Genomic DNA, 7,454 nt, shown 5'->3' on the forward strand with positions numbered 1-7,454 from the left:
TTCTTCGATATTGTACAGTACCATATTAATTTAACAATGGAGCTTTAAAACCAGATGCCAGTACTGCATTGTACAATATAGTAGTTAATTTGAATATAAAACTCATGATTAGTCAATATCAGCACTATCAGTTTGGCACCTTTGATACACAAGTTGATCTGTGTACTATAGGAGGAGTTACAACCTCCCTCTCCTCAGCTCCTGGGCAAGATGCTGTATCCTCTGCCTCCTGTGCTGACTGGGACAAGGGTTCCTGGTCTTCAGTGATAGTATTTTTGGTGGGGTTGGCTGACCTGACCCTCAGGACATGGGGCCAAATCACAAACTGAAACTGTTGACTTATCCATCCTGATGTCTGATGTTGGCATATAACAGGTTCACATCCAAGAGGTCAGATGGATTAACCTGTGTCTCCATCTTACTGGTTCAGACAAATCTCAACAGCACTGGTCCTGGTGTCATGAGCCAAGAAGGCTCCATGAGGACTCCCAGTAGATGAGGGACATGGAAACCCAAAGAAGCATTGACGTGGCGTGATGTCTGTAGATGTGGACAAGAGGGGATCTAATGGAGCAACACATCGTTAAGCACCAGTTCCCAGTGCTGATCAGGCAGGTTGTGTGATTTGAGGGCCTTCCATTTGGTTCTGTTGAGTTTTTCCACTTATCCATTGTGAAATAGGTAACACATGGTAGTGCGACTCCCTTCTGAGAGAGATAGGCTTTGAGATCTTTGGACATGAATAATGTACCTTGATTAGAGTGAATGTGGTTAGGCATCCCACACAGGTTAAATATCTGGTCTAGAAACTTAATTATGTACTGTTGTTGTGGTCATGATGGGACATGGAAAGACAAGGGGTAATGTGGACATTCATCAACAACCATAAGTAATCAGGTTGCGTGATGCCGTCAGAGGAGGTCTCTTGAAGTCGATGTTCGGCCTATCCATTGGTTGTGTTGCCTTGAGCATTCCCTCTTGAGGCCAGTAGAACCACGGCTTAACTCTGCACAGACCTTACAGGATGCGCAAACCTTTCTGACATCCTCAGTGGAAAATGGGAGATTTTTGATCTCATGAAGTGTAGCAGATGGGTCACTCCAGGATGAAAAAGTCCATGTGGATCATTCAGTGTAGATGTGGAGACAGTGGAACAACAGAAGATTCGTGTAAGGGCATCAGAGACCACATTTCCTTTCCCTGGATGATAGTGCACTGTAACTGAGGACTGCAAGTTTCAACTGCCACTCCTGAATCTTGGTGTGTTTTTGGTTATCAAACATGAAAACTACAGAGCATTGGTCAGTGATGAGATCAAAGCGTTATCTTGATTACGAAGTGGCCCCATTCATGTACAGCCTCCAAGATGGCCATGGCTTCCTTTTTTTCTAATGTGATAGTGTACTTTGCTTCCTTGTAGAGACCTAGACATGAATGCTATAGGCCTACCACCCTACTTTAGTACTGCTGAGAGAGCTACTTCAGAGGCATTAATTCCAACTTCAAAAGGTAAGTTTTCATCTACAGAGTGAAGACTGACTTTTTCAAGTTCTTGTTTGAGTAGATTAAACGCATTCAGGGCCTCTTCATCTTGAGGAAACTTCTTTGTCCTTGCTAGTGGTTGAATCTTGCTTGAGAAATCCTGCGTCCACTTGGCATAGTAGGCAAACATTTCCATTGCTCTCTTCAAGGATCCCTGGCTAATCCCGACTCCCTCAGTCTGTCCATCTATCCTACACAACTTATCAGAACTTAATACTCCTTCTCCTATTCTACGTTCTCATTTCCTAGAGTACATTTTGACACATGACACTTGCACCCCAATTTACACAGATGGCTCCAAGTCCCCTAAAGGAACTGGGGCTGCTGTCCTCTTTCCCACCAAACAACTTCTAATCCACCTCTCATCATCCTTTGTTATTTTCACAGACTCTGCTAATTCTCTATCCCTATTGACTGTGCATCCATCCTGTAGTGCGTGAAATTCAAGATTGGCTTTTTCGTATTTCAATCCGGAAAAAACTCCAGTAGTCTGCTTCTGCTGGACCCCGAGCCACGTGGGGCATCACAGGCAATGAGCAAGTGAACTCTTTGGCCCGCTCTGCGGCTTTGTCGGGATGCCCGCATTTCAAAACTATCTCATATTCAGATTACTTCCCATTCTTCCATACTAAATTGCTGGCAGTCTTTCTGGTTCAGTATCTCAAATAACAAGCTCCACACAGTTAAACCTACCATACTACCATGGTTAAACCCACGTCACAAGAACAGACGATGGGAAACAGCTCTTACCCGACTACGAATTGGCCATTCAAACCTCACACACTCCCACCTGATGAATGGATCCCCTCCAACCTTGTGTCCAACTTTTCGTATCCCTCTTTCCATATCCCATATAATCCCTTCCTGGCCCCAGCACACAGTCGCACGCAACAGAGCCTTTACCAGCCTAACCTCTCTTCCCCATCCACCTCGCCTCTACGATATTCTCACCGAAACAGAACACTTCTCCAGAGAACATGTAATCTGCTCCCTTCAACAAATACTCTTCATCTAATATAACCTACCAACCCATAATTCTGACCATACTGTACCTATAATCAGCATAAAATAGCACCATATGGTCTTCAAGGTCTGGTGCTTGACTGACATTTATTTATTTCAATAATTCTCTTCAAGGACCCCGATTTGTAGGAGGTGGAAGCTCTTGTAGAGGGCAGAGTCTCTCTTGGTCTGGCTTGATGACACTATTTCCAACTCAGTATCCAAGAATGTTGATGGAGCGCAGACACTTAACAGTCTTGGAATCATTAAGGCTAAGGACCTAGAGAAGGGGGAGAAATGACAGATTTATGACCTGACCTAACTACTTCCTTTTGCAATCTATCTCCTTTCCTTCTCTTCCTATACTGTACTAACAAACTTAAAGTCCTTCGAAAATCCCATATTCCTCACATCTGTTCTCAAGATCACACTTTATATCCTTGCAGCTGACACAAACTGTGTCTATCTACCTCAAAAATTAACAACCTGCTAACACAGTAATCATTTCTACAGAATGTGACATTCTTAGCCTTAATTCCAGTGGGAGACATCCTAGGAAAAATAAATTTACATTACCGTGAAAACAGCAAACAGCCAAAACCATGAAATGCCACCAAGTACGGCAAGGAGAATTATGACAAGAACTGAAACATTTGAAACACACCTGGTGGAGAACAGGTGTGCTAGACAGTCATTCAAACTTCTCTTGTTTGAATGCTAACTCACCTATCGGCACGGAGATATAAGCTATCTTTAACAGTAGGGCAGATTCATCCCAAATAACAGCAACTTTCATAACAGATACACCAAGATCTTCATGGGACCAGAAGCTTCTCTCAGGAGGTAATTTATGATAGCCTTGTAAAGGTAGAATCCCAATAAAAGGCTTTAGATCAACACTCAGAACGAAATCACCTTAATTCTTGGTAACAGTAGGACAAAAGACACTTTCCTTGATAATATAATCAAAGATATCAGGGGACATGATAGTTTCAAATGTTTGCTCATATTTTCCTTCATTTTTCTGTGTTTTCTTTGTAATTCTTCCCTCGCTGCTTCGTTTTAATGTAATCCAGAACTTTACATCTCCAACACGGTTCAGATTCACTAAGCCATCTCTTCTTCACTTGTGACAACCTTTTCGTGCCATTTTGATAATCATGAGGAAGGTCTAGGGATGATGAACCTACTGAGTTCATTCAGAATTATCGTCCAGAAATTACTTCAATGATGGTGGAATTTTACTATCAATCGTCAGGGGCCTCATCTTCACCTGTTAACCCATATGCATCACAGGGAATAGCAACAATGCATCTGCACTTTCTATCTGGTCTTCATCTTCATCGTGTGGTACATGTACAGTAGTACAGCATCTCTTCTGCAGTATGGCTGGTTTTTCTTCTCTCCATCTAGAGATAGAGAAAGTGGTGTTTCCAGGATCAAATTGGAATCACGTATGAATGTATGTGTGCATGTAATGTATACACAAATGTTTATAAGTCGATCCCGGTATTCGCTGGGGATGCGTACCACAGCCCGCCGCGAGATAGCTTAAACCCGCAAATACTTGACATCCCTCTAAAAATGCTTATAACTTCCTATTTTGATAGTTCCAACACTGAGTACTTTAATACAGCAGTTTTATCACAAAAATTTCATTTAGTCACAAAAATATCAAAATACAGTAACTAGTGAATATTCCTCTATAAAAAATACTGCAAATAGGCAAATTTTCCGCAAATAGTGTGGATATATGTTCCACAGAAAAACCCGCGAATAGGTGGAGCTGCAAATCCGGAACCACAAATAGGTGGGGATCCACTGTATATTTAGTCTGTAAGGAGTCAAGCAATATTACACCTAAAAACACTGAAACGTTTCCTACCTTGCTTGATAATCGTTCAATAGATATTGTCAATACTCACGTTCCGGAGGAAACAAGCACGTGGGCATCTTGTGTACCAAGAGAAACTTCTCAAACATGATGAAACATCTTCCAAGAAGAGCCAGTATGCCTCTGCCCAGTTCCAGCAAGATTAAACAGGACCATCTCCCATTATCCCAGTGTCCTCATATGAGGACACCTAATTTATCCTACTTTTTTATAGTCTGTACAGCAGCCAGTAACGACACACATGTATTAAATAGAACCTCAATGAACAAAATACATGTTTCACTTCTAATATTCCACTAAAAATATTATTAATGAATTACTTTGTACTGAATTTTCAGGTTTTGAAGGGAAAATTTATCTAAAAATTTGTGTCCTAAAATTGTTCTTTATGCATTTAATGCTTTGAAAATACATTTTTTTAGGATATACAGTATTACACCGCACACAAAACTAGGAAAAAGGGTAAGGTGAAAGGCAATCACAGAGAAAAAATAACAGTTTAAGCTTTCCTCATACACATTCCCGCTAACTAAACTTATGCACAAAGTTAACATATAGTTAAATGACACTCAAATGCCAATATTTACTTTTTTAGTTTGGCAATGCAATAGAAAATGGTACCAAGGGGGAACTATACAAAAGAAAATGACACTTGCATGTATTATATTTTGACACTCACAGAAGAAGAGAGATGCCCGAGTGTGACTCATGAAGAAAGAGGCTGAAGAGGACCAAGTACAGGCAGTCTCCGGTTTACGACGGGGGTTCTGTTTTTACGCCGCATCGTAAACCGAAAAATCGTCAAAAATCCTAAGAAAAGCTTACTTTTCATACTTTGGGTGTATTGAAAACAATGTAAACTGCATTTTTATTGAGTTTTTCATAAAAAAAACCTCTAAATTTTTATTATTCTGCCGTTTTGGAGCCATATTTCTTCAGTCGGAACATGCATCATAAACCGGGGAATAATTTCTGGTGAATATATTTGAAAAGCGTCGTGACCTTGGAACATCGTAAGCCAGACTCCTCGTAAACTGGGGACTTCCTGTTAACCCCAGATGAAGGCTGGTTGGAACTTTGACCACAGAGAGAAGAAGAGATGCACCAGGATGTTAACACTAGTGGTGACTAAGTTATAGTTTCTGGAGGATAACAAAACATCTTAACCAGCAATCTAGGAAGGACTTTGCTGAGAGGAAAATGCACTGAGGTGACAACAGAGCAGCCAGTCACAATGGAGAAGTGTCGTTTGAAATATCACTTAAATGATATGAATACCTTGAGAAACTTTAAACTGTAATAATGTACATGTTGATTTCCTTTCTGGGATGTTTGAGTGATGCCAAGATTAACAAAATATATGCCTATTTATACTACATAGACTTCCATTTAATGTACTTCTCACCTGGTATGGAAAAACCTTAACGCTCTTTGATCCCTAAAGGGTGTCTAAATGAAAATGGTACAGAATATACAGGACAGTTTCCTGAGCTTCAATCAATCAACTGCATCATGTTTAATGCCACTAATCTCTTTGATGTTTACAAAAGTTTGTCTGGTTTGTTGTTGTTCTTTCAACCAGCCATTCACTCATTTTCATTAATTGAAAGGACATTTCTCTAGATGCACGATTTGTTTTCTAGCCTTAAAAGAATATTCTGTCAGTATTCAAGACCAAGTATTTAGACCAGTTGTATTGTTACTTATTTAAAATTAAATAACAGGGTAACCTGAAGAATGAATGAATGAGTTACAAGCTTTAACCTATAAAGCCAAGCACAGTGGCACTTTCAGTCATTCAAGCTATGCAAGGACTTCGAGTAGTTGGACAGAAAATAAATGAAATAAGGGACAATTATCTAAAAGTGAAACTGAAAGGAAAAACCCCACAATTATAACAACTACTAACTGCTAGAGAGGTTGGGCAGCAAGATGGAAGTGGGAATTGAGATAAAAGTAAAAGGCTCAAAATAGTAGGAGCAGTTAGGGGCCTTAAACACGCCTGCATTGCAATATGCGAGTTGTACTCAAGATCCTAACAATTTCTCTAAAGGATTTGTTTTGGATACAATATACACACAGTTTGTTGAAAATGGGGCACTCACTAAAGATATGTTTGGCTGCAAGTGCTCTCCTGCATTCCAGGACTGGGTCATGAGGGTAATTCATCAAATACTCTAGGTTAGACAAAGGTGACCAGTTCAAGGACAGGATAATATGACTTCAACATCAAGAATTGATCATAAAAATTTACAGTGGATTAAGTTAGGATTTGCTTTAAAATCATGCCTCTGCTCCCTTGTTTTTCCTTTCATTCTGATATAGCAAAAGCATGCTTTCGGGGAAACCTACCACCATTTCCTTTGATAGTTGATCACCTTGTATGAAATCTTTATTGTTGACTCCCACCTTCTAAAAGGAGAGGTACCTTGTTGCCTTTTCCAAACAATATCTGCCTTGGGGACGTAAAGTTAAACATGAATCTTTCTCTGTGCTAAACTGTCAAAACCAGCAAGTAGTCAGTATTTGGTCAATATTGCCTGCAGTAGTCATCAACAGTATGCCAATTAGATACTGATGGGGAAGGGGAAGGGGAAGGTAGAATGGTGAGAAGTTATGCCACGCAGGGTACTATGGAACTTCGATGTATGTGAGATAATGAGGAGGAGGAGATGGAAATGAATTGGCCATGTTCTGTGCGTGATCCTGCAAAATAGAACGTGAAGAGAGGAGTTGGAGGACTGAGACCCAATTTGGACAGAAACAAAGACAGGAGGCTGAAGATAAGTGGAGATTGTGGAAGTGAAAGCACAGAAAGACACCAGTGACAGAATTTAATAGAGAAAGAATATACAATTTAGGCCTGGACTAAAAGGAAAATTGAGAGAAAGGTTACAAAGGTATACCAGGAGGAAAACCTCAAAGCAGTTGCACTATGAAATCACTATTAGAAGAGGGTGGAAAGTAAGATGGAAGAGAGAATATGAATGGAGGTACAGTAAAAGGAATAAAAGGG

This window comes from Macrobrachium rosenbergii, chromosome 40 (assembly GCF_040412425.1).
Source record: "Macrobrachium rosenbergii isolate ZJJX-2024 chromosome 40, ASM4041242v1, whole genome shotgun sequence".
NCBI classification, from domain to species: Eukaryota; Metazoa; Arthropoda; class Malacostraca; order Decapoda; family Palaemonidae; genus Macrobrachium; species Macrobrachium rosenbergii.